Below are 13,657 nucleotides of genomic sequence, written 5' to 3'. Positions count from 1 at the left end.
CCGCTCCCCATAACCCCTTAATCCCTTATCGGTTAAGAAACTGTCTATCTCTATCTTAAATTTATTCAATGTCCCAGCTTCCACAGCTCTTTGAGGTAGCGAATTCCACAGATTTACAACCCTCTGAGAGAAGAAATTCTTCCTCATCTCAGTTTTAAATGGGCGGCCTCTTATTCTAAGGTTATGCCCCCGAGTTCTAGTCGCCCCTATCAGTGGAAACATCCTCTCTGCACCCACCTTGTCAAGCCCCCTCATAATCTTATACGTTTCGATAAGATCACTTCTCATTCTTCTGAATTCCAATGAGTAGAGGCCCAGACTACTCAACATTTCCTCATAAGTCAACCCCCTCATCTCCGGAATCAACTCTGAACTGCCTCCAAAGCAAGTATATCCTTTCGTAAATATGGAAACCAAAACTGCACGCAGTATTCCAGGTGTGGCCTCACCAATACCCTGTATAACTGTAGCAAGACTTCCCTGCTTTTATATTTCATCCCCTTAGCAATAAAGGCCAAGATTCCATTGGCCTTCCTGATCACTTGCTATACCTGCATATTAATCTTTTGTGATTCATGCACAAGTACCCTCAGATCCCGCTGTACTGCAGCACTTTGCAATTTTTCTCCATTTAAATAATAACTTGCTCTTTGATTTTTTTCTGCCAAAGTGCATGACCTCACACTTTCCAACATTATATTCCATCTGCCAAATTTTTGCCCACTCACTTAGCCTGTCTATGTCCTTTTGCAGATTTTTTGTGTCTTCTTCACACATTGCTTTTCCTCCCATCTTTGTATCTACAACAAACTTGGCTACATTACACTTGGTCCTTTCTTCCAAGTTATTAATATAGTTGGGGTTCCAGCACTGATCCTTGTGGCGCCCCACTAGTTACTGATTGTCAACCGGAGAATGAACCATTTATCCTGACTCTCTGTTTTCTGTTAGTTAGCCAATCCTCTATCCATGCTAATATATTATATCCAACCCCGTGAACTTTTATCTTGTGCAGTAACCTTTTATGTGGCACTTTGTCAAATACATCTCATCCACTCGTTCACCTTTATCCACCCTGTTCGTTACATCCTCAAAGAATTCCAGCAAATTTGTCAAACATGACTTCCCCTTCATAAATCCATGCTTACTCTGCCTGACCGAATTATACTTTTCCAAATGTCCTGCTACTGCTTCTTTAATAATGGACTCCCAACATTTTCCCAACCACAGATGTTAGGCTATCTGGTCTATAGTTTCCTGCTTTTTGTCTGCCTCCTTTTTTAAATAGGGGCGTTACATTTGCAGTTATCCAATCTGCTTGGACCTCCCCAGAATCCGGGGAATTTTGGTAAATTACGACCAAAGCATCCACTCTCCCTGCCGCTACTTCTCTTAAGATGCTAGGATGCAAGCCATTGGGTCCAGAGGTTTTATCCACCTTTAATCCCATTATCTTACTGAGTACCACCTCTTTAGTGATTGTGATTGTGTTAAGTTCCTCTCCCCCTATAGCCCCCTGACTATCCACTGTTGGTATATTGTTTGTGTCCTCTACCATAAAGACTGATACAAAATATTTGTTCAGAGTTTCTGCCATCTCCATTTTCCCCATTACTAATTCCCCGGTCTCGTCCTTTAAGGGACCAACATTTACTTTAGCCACTCTTTTCCTTTTTATATACCTATAGAAACTCTTGCTATCTGTTTTTATATTTGTGCTAATTTATTTTCATAGTCTATATTCCGTTTCTTAATCATTTTTTTAGTCATAATTTGCCGCCTTTTAAAAGCTTCCCAATCTTCTGTCCTCCCACTAGTTTTGGTCACTTTGTATGCCCATGATTTTAATTGGATACCGTCCTTTTTTTTTTAGTTAGCCATGGATGGCTATCTTTTCTTTTACACCCTTTTCTCCTCACTGGAATATATTTTTCTTGAGAGTTGTGAAATATCTCCTTAAATGTACACCGCTGTTCATCAACCATCCCTTTAGCCAACCATCACTTTAGCCAACTCTGCCCTCATACCTTCATAGTCTCCTTTATTTAAGCTTAGTACGCTGGTTTGAGATCCAACTTTCCCCATCTGAATTTGAAATTCAACCATGCTATGATCACTCATTCCAAGGGGACCCTTTACTAGGAGATTGTTTATTAATCCTGTCTCATTACACAGGACCAGATCCAAGATAGCCTGCCCCCTGGTTGGTTCCATTACGTACTGCTCAAGGAACCCGTCCCATATGCACTCTATGAACTCTTCGACAAGGCTATTCTGACCAATTTGATTTGTCCAATCAATATGGAGGTTAAAATCACCCATGATTGCAGATATATGGGGAGGAGGCCTTACACCCCACGAGTTACAGGGAACATCGCTCAAACCTCCAGCTCTCTGATGCGCAGTGCATTAGAAGGCTGCTCTTCCAAAAGTAAGTGCTGACAGAGATATGCCAGCTCATACAGGCGGACCTACAGCCTACCAGTGGCAGCAGGACTGCACTGCCTGCCGAGCTGAAGGTGACTGTGGCACTTGCCTTCTATGCCTCCAGTTCCTTCCAGGCATCAGCCGGGGACATACCCCATCTCACAGCACGCTACACATTTCTGAATTCGCCAGGTGATTAATGCACTCTATACATGTAGGATGGACTTTATAAACTTCCCAACGATCAGAGTAACCCAAAATGAGAGGGCTGTAGGTTTTGGATGATTTGCTGGCTTCCCCAAGGTTCAGGGTGCTGTTGATTGTACACACATCGCCCTGCGAGCACCTTTAGAAAATCCAGAGGTTTTCTGACACCAGAAGGAATTCCACTCCCTGAACGTACAGATCGTCTGTGACCATACTCAGCGCTTCATGGCAGTAAATGCCCAATATTCAGGGAGCATCCATGATGCTTTCATCTTGCGTGAGAGCAGTGCCTCACGCATGTTCCAGCGTCAAGCACAAGATCAGAGTTGGCCTCGCCACCTGGCTCATGACCTCCCCTCCAGAACTCTCAGACAAAAAACGAGCATCGCTGTAATGAGAGCCATGCAGCCACACGCAACATCGTCGAACAGACAATTGGAGTGCTCAAGCAGTGCTTCCGATGCCTGGAACATTCTGGAGGCTGCCTAAAATACATCCCTCAGCAAGTCTCTGAGTTCATTGTGCTGTGCTGCATGCTACACAACCTAGCCATCATGAGGGGACAGGATTTGCCAATGGGGATTGCAGGACCACCTCAGGAAAAAGAGGAAGAGGAGGAGGAAGATGAGGACGAGGAGCCTGGCGAGGAACCCTTTCCACCACCACCAGCACAACCACAGGAGCCACTGCTGAAGCCTTGCGTCGGCAGCTCATATTTGAACACTTTGCTTGAAGAGTGAACAGCAAGTTTGAGCATTGCCTGGTCACTCTATCGCACCATGTTGACTATTCCCCCTCTTATTCTACAAATGAATGGTTATGTGAAGAAAAAAATTATTGAACATTGTAACATTGTAAACTTTGTAACCTTCATTGTGATACTTAAAGAAAATAATGAGCTGCATCCAACAGATAATTCAAGAACATTATCAGAACATAATCCAGCATTAAGAACATAATCCAGCAGTGTGATACTTAAATCAAATCCTTCTCCACTATTTTTGGGCACCGTCTTTTGCCCCTCTTCCCTTCATCCCCCTTCTTTGCCTGCTGCTCCTCATCAAAGTGGCACCAGGGCATGCATTAAGGCTGCCAGAGTGCTGCTGTGTTGGGGGGGAGAGACAATGGAGACGGCGTCTGGGAACGCACTTGACCAGCTCATGGTGTGGAAGGCCCGGCTTCTGACTGACTAATCTCTTCATTGGCGTCGCCAGTCATGGGTGGTTTGGGTGACAACCGTCGCTGATGCTTGGTTGGTGACTGAGGGGGGGAGACGGAATGCTGTCATCTGGAGGAATGATATCACTTGCCATAACCCTGGAGCCACTCAGGGCAGGTCCTCGGAGCACGATGTAAACTATCACCTGGCTGGCCTGCTTCGGAACCGTCACTTCCCCGTGTGACAGTGGGGAATGCAGAGGTTATAGAGGCAGGCATGGACTGCATCACCTGCCCATGTTGAAGCATAGCTTGTGCCTGTGATGCACCATATTCTGCAAGGGCTTGTGCCACACTCTCCGGGACTCCACTGTCACTGCTGGAGGCCACCAGCTTCGTGTGGGCATTGATGGCCTTGCTGGTATCATGGCTCGCACTTACAATCTGCGACCCTCCCTCCGTAATCGTTGCTTTCAGACTGTTGATGCTCATGGGAATCCTTCCCAAGACATCAAGGAGCTGATGGGCTGATTAGGATGCTCACCCTGGACATTCCCACTGTGTCCAGTTCTACATCTGCCTGTCTGTCAGCAGACCGACTTTGCCGACTCACCCTCCGGAGAGATGGCCTGCGGAATTCAACCCCAGCACTGCGTTGCTGCACGCCACTAGTCCTAGGAGCCTCGCAATCCTCGAACCCCGAGAATGTCACGTCGTCCCCAGTTGAGCTGAGTGCCGATAGTGGAGCAAGGGTCGTAGGATGTTGCACCGGAGTCGGCTCCTCCGTATCCTCCGTATCCTCCTCCTCCTCCTCTGCCCTCCGCCTCCTCCTCCAGACAACAGCCTGATGTGGAGGTGTCTCTTGAGGGCTGCAGCGCCTGTTGCTGGTCATCTGGAAGTAGAAAGCAACAGACGAGTGGTTAGCAGCAGGGGGCCATGAGGAAGGTTGCATAGCACAGGCTCATTTGAAGGACCGCTGCTACTCCATTATATCTAGTCTAGAGGCACTGCAGGACATTGTCCCAACCTATCCCAGGGAGAGTGCAGGACTTGCCCTCAGTATCAGGTGGGGTTCAGCGCCTTCAAAGGCAACTGCCCGACCTGTGATGCCAATGAGGCCTGCCACTGTCCTCAATGTCCATGAGTGGCAGGGTCTGAGGCGGACCGCCGCCTGTCCGTACCTGCTCGTGGCGATTATGAGATTTCTTTGCCTGCAAAGCTGAAAATGGGAATAGTTACAAGAGGGTCCATCTGCTCTTGTGGCACAGATAGCCACCAAAGTACTTATGCCATACTGTCTGAATGTAATACAGTCCTCTATTTAATGGCCTTGGAAGTTACACGTGCTTCATCAGGAGGACATCGAAGTGGGGAGCCATCTTATGAGATCTCAGAAAGAAATATTGTGTAAAGATCATTCATGGCAAATAGGATGCTTACTTAGTGTTATGGATTTTAGGAGGCAAGCCACAGAGTGTTGAGAGGCACCAATAGCATGAGAACAAATAGTGTGTCAGATTTATCCTTCAAATAATGAAGGAGTGCATGAATGAAAATAGTACTCACGCTGACGACCCTGGTGAGATCGTTAAATTTCTTTCGGCAATGAATGCCAGTCCTGACCACACTGTCGGAGGCAGAGACCTCCTCTGCTATGCTTCTCCAAATTTTCTTAAATATGGTGGTCTAGAACCACCCCGAAGATGCAACTCCTGCCATCTCCACGCTGTCTTCCCTCGTCCTCCTCCATCATTGAATTCAAAATGTGAAATGGCTGTTTCAGCCCCGGTTGTACTGCGCATGTGCGCACAGGATGTGGCCGCGCCCTGCATTAGTGTTTGTGACAGGAAACCAGAAGGTGGAGGCGTGGGGGGGAAAAAGCGCATGCGCAAAACGGCAGATTGCGTCACGCCGGAACTTTCGGCTCCGACGATAGTCTGTGGTGTAACGCCGCAGTTAACGCTAACGCTCCTCGTGAACTTTCATTCGGCGAAAGTTCCTTGCTCTGGCGCTAACATTATCCTGGTGCTAAATCTTTTGCTCCGCCGCGAATTGTGCCCGGATAGGCTCAAAGGCAAAAAAACTAAAATCCAGCCCTGTTCTTGCCCACTCACTTAGCCTGTCTATATCCCCTTGAAGTCTCTTTGCATTCTCCTCACAACTTACATTCCCACCTTGCTTTGTGTCATCAACAAACTTGGACATATTACATTTGGTCCCCTCATCCAAATCATTGATGTATATTGTGAATAGCTGGGTCCCAAGCACCGATCCTTGCGGTATCCCACTAGTTACAGCCTGTCAACCTGAAAATGACCTGTTTATTCCTACTCTCTGTTTTCTGTCCATTAACCAATCTTCAATCTATGCTAGTATATTACCCGCAATCTCATGAGCCCTAATTCTATTCAATAACCTCTTGTATGGCACTTTTTGAATTCCTTCTGAAAATCCAAATACACAACTTCCACTGGCTCCCCCATATCTAACCTATTAGTTACAACCTCAAAAAACTCTAACAGATTTGTCAAACATGATTTCATAAACCCATGTTGACTCTGCCCAATCCTACTAGTCTTTTTTAAGTGCCCTATTACCACATCTTTAATAATAGATTCTAGCATTTTCCCTAGTACTGATGAAGTTGAAATGATTGAAGCCATCCAACATGAATTAGTTCTAGTTTTGTCTCTCAGCAGGATAACTCCAGTAATCCAGCTGCTGACGTTCTGCACACTTGGGGGAGATGACAGTCTCCTTTGCTCCATATTATTTCTTAATATTGCTGTGTATGTGCATGTGTGTTGCGTACTTCCTAACAGATGGTGCGATTTGAATTTGTTTTTTTAAGGGGCAATGTTTTTGTAAAGCAGGGAGCCAGACCTCTTTTATTTTCAACATGTACAGAGTAGTACATTGATGCAGAGCTCCTTAAAATACAAAGAAAATAGGAAGGCAAAGAGGAAGTATGAAATTAAATTATCAGGCACTTAAATAAAAGAATGAAAGTTGGGTTGGAAATAGGCCACCAAGGAATGGACAGGATAAAATCACAGGCAGCGATAGTGAAATGGCAGAAATATTAAATAATTACTTTGCTTCACTATTTACCAGGAAGACAGATCAGGTGGATATGACATCAGAAGATGAGATTAGAAATTATATAATCTCATTTAAAATAAAAAGAGAAGAAATATTAAATAAACTAATTAACAAAATTAGGGAAAGAACAAAGCTAGAGGCCATCACATTTTTTTTATTCACGGGATGTGGACGTCGCCAACAAGACTATTATTCATTGTCCATCCCTAATTGCTCTCGAGAAGGAGGTGGTGAGCCGCCATTTCAGCGTGCAGTTCAGAGTGCTGTTGATCTGGAGTCACATGTAGGCCAGTCCAGGTAAGGACAGCAGCTTTCCTTTCTTAAAGGACATTAGTGAAGCAAATGGGTTTTTCTGACAATATGGTAGTTTCATGGTCACCATTACTGATACTAGCTTTTTATTCATTTATTATTATTATTTATTAACTGAATTTAAATTCCACAGCTGCCATGGTGGGTTTTCAACTCATATCTCAGGATCATTAGTCCAGACCTCTGTATGACAAGTCCAGTGACATAACCACTATGTTTATCAATATAAGATAGTCCCCAAGAAATCAAATTGGGAATTCAGAAGAAACTTCTTTACCCAGAGAATGGTGAGAATATGGAACTCGCTACCACAGGGAATGATGGAGGTGAATAGATGCATTTAAGGGGTGGCTATATAAGCATATAATGGAGAAGGGAATCGAGGGTTATGCTGATAGATTTAGATGAGGAAAGACGGGAGAAGGCTCAAGTGGAGCAAAAATGCCGGCATGGACAGGTTGGGCTGAATGACCTGTTTCTGTGCCGTATATATTGTGCAATTCTCTGTAATTTTATGTAATGTAAATTGACCATGACTCTTCTATTTGAATACTTCCAGTTGTTTCTATGCATGGTGAAAATGCAGAGAGACTGCTACAGAATTGATCATTACCCTTTCACCTCGGAAATTGCATGGCCTACTCACCATGGCCTGTCCACTCTGAAAAAACACAAAGTGGAATTTTAACCTATAAAACGGGTGGGTTGGGGGTGTGGGTGAGGTAGATAAAGTGTTAAAAATCTGATCCTGACCTGAACTCACCTCCAACCCACCCACTTCCGGTTTTAACGGAGGCGGGACAGAGCGTGCAGCCAATCCGTTGCCAGGAGACAGGCCATCTATTTAAATATTTTAATGAGGCTGGAAGCCTCTGCGTTAACCTCCACTTTGTATTTAACTTTACCTGGTCGGATTTTGCACACCTTGTGAAACCCGCCAGCTAAAGCAAGGTGAGGACTACTGCATCCAGGAGGTAAGTGCCAAACCCAACCCCCGTGATCAAAGACACCACCCCCCCCCACCAGGCCTCCGATCCCACCATTAGGCTTCCCCCCTACCATGCTTCTCCAGCCCCCGATCCTCAGGATCCCCTCTCCCTGTTGCAATGGCCACTCCTGGCCCCGATTGATCTTCAGACCCAACACCTTCCTCCCCACTCCTCCAGGCCACCAGTCGATCTTCAGACCCCACCCTGCTCCTCTGGCCGCTTCTCCAACCCTCATGTGATCCCTCCTCCCTTCTCTGTGCGACCTAGTGCCACAGGCCTACCCGTCCAGAGCCGACCTGCCTCTCAATCTGGCTGGTTGTGGGTGGGAAACTGAGGGTTCCCATTGAAATCAGGGCCTGCCATTAAATTTGGCAGGGCCTACGGGAAACCCATTCTCCCAGGTTTACTGACCGCCTCAGAGCCTCCCCACCCCCGGCGCACCACCGCCCCCAACCGGCCTTCTCCGTTAAAATCCAGCCCAAAATGTCAGATCATTTCATTGATACTAAAACTAGTACCCTGTAGTCAAATTTAGTTGCAAGATTTAGAAATTAGTCGTGAAGCAAAAGGCTACTCTGCTATATAATACTTGACTTATACAATTCTCTTAAACTTCCTTAGAAATTATAGCATCTGAAGTGTTAATCCTTCTGATGAACGTAACATGGTTAGTTTTTCATTCCATGGAGTACCAACTAATTACTGTCACATTGAAACACATGATAGAAACAGGGTTACTGCAGAATAGGAAAATCCATAAATATGTTATTAATCAATTTTACATTTTTAGGTGGCTAAAGTGTGAGCTGCAGACTTCTAGAATATGATGAGTATTGATTATTTTTAATGCAGGAGAGAATTCCTCAAAAAAATCTGGTCATTGCTGTTTGTGGAAGCTTACTGTGTGCAAATTGGCTGCTGCGTTTCCTACATTACAACAGTGACTACGCTTGAAAAAGTAATTCTGTTATATATGTGGACTTGTATTTACTCTGTACAGCCACCAGAGGGCTCATCCCCTGGAGTCCCAAGCGATCCCATAATCTCTTGGGAGCACAGGTATTTAAGGAGGCTTCACAGGTTGGAGAGGTGCTCTGGAGACCTGCAATAAAAGACTAAGGTCACACTTTACTTTGAGCTCACAGTATTCAGTCTGACTCTTTCTCCATACACAACAACTGGTGATGAGATACAGATAGCAAACCCAAAGATGCAGAGAACAATGGACATCCTGGATAAATTTTCGGAGGGAGATGATTGGGAAACTTTTGTGGAGCGACTCGACCAATACTTCGTGGCCAACAAGTTAGATGGAGAAGAGAGCGCTGCCAAACGTAGATCGATCCTCCTCATCATCTGTGGGGCACCAACGTATGGCCTCATGAAGAATCTGCTCACTCCAGCGAAACCCACGGAGAAATCATATGACGATTTGTGCACACTGGTCCAAGAGCATTTGAACCCGAAGGAAAGCATTCCGATGGCGAGTTATCGGTTCTACACCTACAAAATGTCTGAAGGCCAGGAAGTGGTGAGTTATATCGCCGAACTAAGACGCCTTGCAGAACATTGCAAATTTGAAGGACATTTGGAGCACATACTCAGAGACTTTTTCGTACTTGGCATTGGCCACGAAACCATACTTCGCAAGCTTTTGACTGTAGAGATCCCAACCTTGAGTAAGGCCATAGCGATAGCCCAGGCATTCATTGCCACCAGTGAAAATACGAAGCAAATCTCTCAGCACACAAGTGCTGCTACAATTACTGTGAACAAAGTGATGTTGTTTTCGAATCGTAACGTACAGAGCAGGTCACACATACCTGCAGCTGCACGTCCGCAGATGACTCAGAGTCCACCATCAAGGGTGATGAATGCTAGGCCATTAACACCTTGTCGGTGCTGCGGGAGTGATCATCATTTCCATTCATGCCGATTCAAAGAGAACGTTTGCAAGGGCTGTGGAACAATGGGACACCACCTACGAGTGTGAAGGCGAGCTGCAAAGCTTGTTAAACCTGCAAACCACCATGTTGCAGAAGAGGACAGATCCATGGAGGAGCATGACAAACCAGAGTCTCTGATAGAGGAGGCAGAGGTACATGGGATGCACACATTCACCACGAATTGTCCCCCGATAATGCTGAATTTTGAACTAAATGGACTCCCGGTGTCAATGGAGCTGGACACGGGCGCAAGCCAGTCTATCATAGGCAAAAGGATTTTCGAAAGGTTGTGGTGCAACAAGGCCTCAAGGCCAGTCTTAACTCTAGTTCACACAAAACTAAGAACTTACACTAAAGAACTGATTCCTGTAATCGGCAGTGCTACCTTAAAGATCTCCTACGATGGAGCGGTGCACAAGCCACCACTCTGGGTGGTACCGGGCAATGGTCCCACGCTGCTCGGCAGGAGCTGGCTGGGAAAGATACGCTGGAACTGGGACGACATCCGAGCGCTGCCGCCCGCTGATGACACTTTGTGTGCCCAGGTCTTAAACAAATTTCCTTCGCTGTTCAAACCAGGCATCGGGAAATTCCAAGGAGCAAAAGTGCAGATCCACCTAATTCCGGGGGCGTGACCCATCCATCACAAGACGAGAGCAGTACCGTACATGATGAGAGAAAGGGTAGAGATCGAGCTAGACCGGCTGCAAAGAGAGGGCATCGTTTCACTGATCGAATTCAGTGAGTGGGCCAGTCCTATTGTCCCAGTCCGCAAGGGAAATGGCACCGTCAGAATCTGTGGCGATTACAAAGTAACTATCAATCGTTTCTCCCTGCAGGACCAATACCCACTACCAAAGGCTGATGACCTCTTTGCAACGCTGGCGGGAGGAAAGACATTCACGAAGCTGGATCTGACTTCAGCCTACATGACGCAGGAACTGGAGGAATCATCGAAGGCCCTCACCTGCATCAACACGCACAAAGGTCTTTTTGTTTATAACAGATGCCCGTTTGGAATCCGATCAGCGGCGGCGATATTCCAGAGAAACAAGGAAAGTTTACTGAATGTCGGTTCTGCACACTGTGGTCTTCCAGGACGACATCTTGGTCACAGGTCGGAACACAGTCGAGTACCTGCAGAACCTGGAGGAGGTTCTTAGTCGATTCAACCGCGTGGGGTTCAGGTTAAACGCTCAAAGTGTGTTTTCCTGGCTCCTGAAGTGGAGTTTTTGGGAAGGAGGATTGCGGCGTACAGCATCAGGCCCACCAACGCGAAGACAGAGGCAATCGAGAACGCACCGAGGCCACAGAACGTGACGGAGCTGCACCGTTTCTTGGACTCTTGAACTACTTTAGTAACTTCTTACCGGGTCTCAGCACGCTGCTAGAACCACTACATGTCTTACTATGAAAAGGGGGCGAATGGGTTTGGGGCAAAAGTCAAGAAAATGCCTTTGTAAAAGCGAGAAAATTGTTATTGCTCAAACAAATTGCTTGTGTTGTATGATCCATGTAAGCATTTGGTACTGGCATGTGATGCGTCGTCATATGGTGTCGGGTGTGTATTGCAACAAGCTAATGATTTCGGGAAGCTGCAACCGGTTGCTTATGCATCCAGGAGCCTGTCTAAGGCTGAGAGAGCCTACAGCATGATTGAGAAAGAAGCGTTGGGTGTGTCCATGCGGTAAAGAAAATGCATTAATACCTGTTTGGGCTAAAATTCGAATTGGAAACTGACCATAAGCCACTTATATCCCTGTTTTCCGAGAGTAAAGGAATAAATACCAACGCATCGGCCCACGTCCAGAGATGGGCGCTCACGTTGTCCGCATACAACCAAGCCATCCGCCACAGGCCAGGCACAGAAAACTGCGCTGATGCTCTCAGTAGGCTGCCATTGTCCACCACGGGGGTGGAAATGGCACAGCCCGCAGATCTAGCCATGGTTATGGAAGCATTTGAGAGTGAGCAATCAGCTGTCACTGCCCAGCAGATCAAAACCTGGACAAGCCAGGACCCCTTATTATCTCTAGTCAAAAACTATGTGCTTCACGGGAGCAGGTCCAGTGTCCCAGTGGAAATGCAGGAAGAGATAAAGCCATTCCAGCGGCGCAAAAATGAAATGTCTATACAGGCAGAGTGTCTTCTGTGGGGCAATCGAGTAGTTGTCCCCAAGAAGGGCAGAGACACCTTCATCAATGACCTCCACAGTACCCACCCAGGCATCGTAATGATGAAAGCGATAGCCAGATCCCATGTGTGGTGGCCCGGTATCGATGCGGACTTAGAGTCCTGCGTTCACAGATGTAATACATGCTCACAGTTAAGCAATGTACCCAGGCAGATGCCGCTAAGTTTATGGTCTTGGCCCTCCAAACTGTGGTCTAGGGTACACGTCGACTATGCAGGCCCGTTCTTGGGTAAAATGTTCCTTGTGGTTGTAGACACGTACTCCAAGTGGATTGAATGTGAGATAATGTCGGCTAGCATGTCCGCTGCCACTACTGAAAGCCTGCGGGCCATGTTTGCCACTCACGGCTTACCCGATGTCCTGGTGAGCGACAACGGGCCATGTTTTACCAGTGCTGAGTTCAAAGAATTCATGACCCATGACGGGATCAAACCTGTCACATCTGCCCTGTGTAAACCAGCGTCCAATGTTCAGGCAGGGAGAGCAGTGCAAACCATCAAGCAAGGCTTGAAGAGGGTAACTGTAGGCTCGCTGCAGACTCGCCTATCCTGAGTCCTGCTTAGTTACCGCATGAGACCCCACTCACTCACTGGGATCCCACCTGCTGAACTGCTCATGAAAAGAGCACTTAAGACAAGGCTCTCGTTCGTTCACCCTGATCTACATGAACAGGTAGAGAGCAGGCGGCTTCAACAAAGTGCATACCATGATGGCGCAAATGTGTCCAGCGAGATTGAAATCAATGATCCTGTATTTGTATTAAATTATGGACAAGTTCCCAAGTGGCTTCCCGGCACTGTTGTGGCCAAAGAGGGGAGCAGGGTATTTCGGGTCAAACTTTGAAATGGACTCATTCACCGGAAACACTTGGACCAAATCAAACTCAGATTCACGGACTATCCTGAGCAACCCACCTTGGATCCTACCTTTTTTGATCCCCCAAAATACACACCAGTGGCAACCAGCACCAAAGTTTACCATGAAGCAGAACCCATCATGCACAGCAGCCCTGCAGGGCCCAACACACCAGGCAGCCCAGCAAGGCCAGCTGCACAACAGTCCAGCGAGGGCCCAACAAATGATTCAACAACACCAGCTTTCACACCGCAATGATCAACCAGGGTAAGAAGGGCCCCAGATCGACTAACATTGTAAATAGTTACACTATTGACTTTGGGGGGGAGTGTTGTTATATATGTGGACTTGTATTTACTCTGTACAGCCACCAGAGGGCTCATCGCCTGGAGTCCCAAGGAATCCCATAATCCCTTGGGAGCACAGGTATTTAAGGAGGCTTCACAGGTTGGAGAGGCACTCTGGAG

The 13,657-nt window shown here is 46.7% G+C and overlaps 1 protein-coding gene across 1 annotated transcript in view; it reads left to right on the top strand.

The window, feature by feature from the left end:
* LOC139232747 (phosphatidylinositol phosphatase PTPRQ) overlaps positions 1-13,657 on the top strand; it is a 169,697-nt gene that overhangs the window by 92,213 nt on the left and 63,827 nt on the right. The window lies entirely within an intron of this gene.

Source organism: Pristiophorus japonicus, chromosome 20 (genome assembly GCF_044704955.1).
Source record: "Pristiophorus japonicus isolate sPriJap1 chromosome 20, sPriJap1.hap1, whole genome shotgun sequence".
NCBI classification, from domain to species: Eukaryota; Metazoa; Chordata; class Chondrichthyes; family Pristiophoridae; genus Pristiophorus; species Pristiophorus japonicus.
Note: the sequence above shows the minus strand (reverse complement) of the source record. Positions and strands in the feature narration are given on the sequence as shown.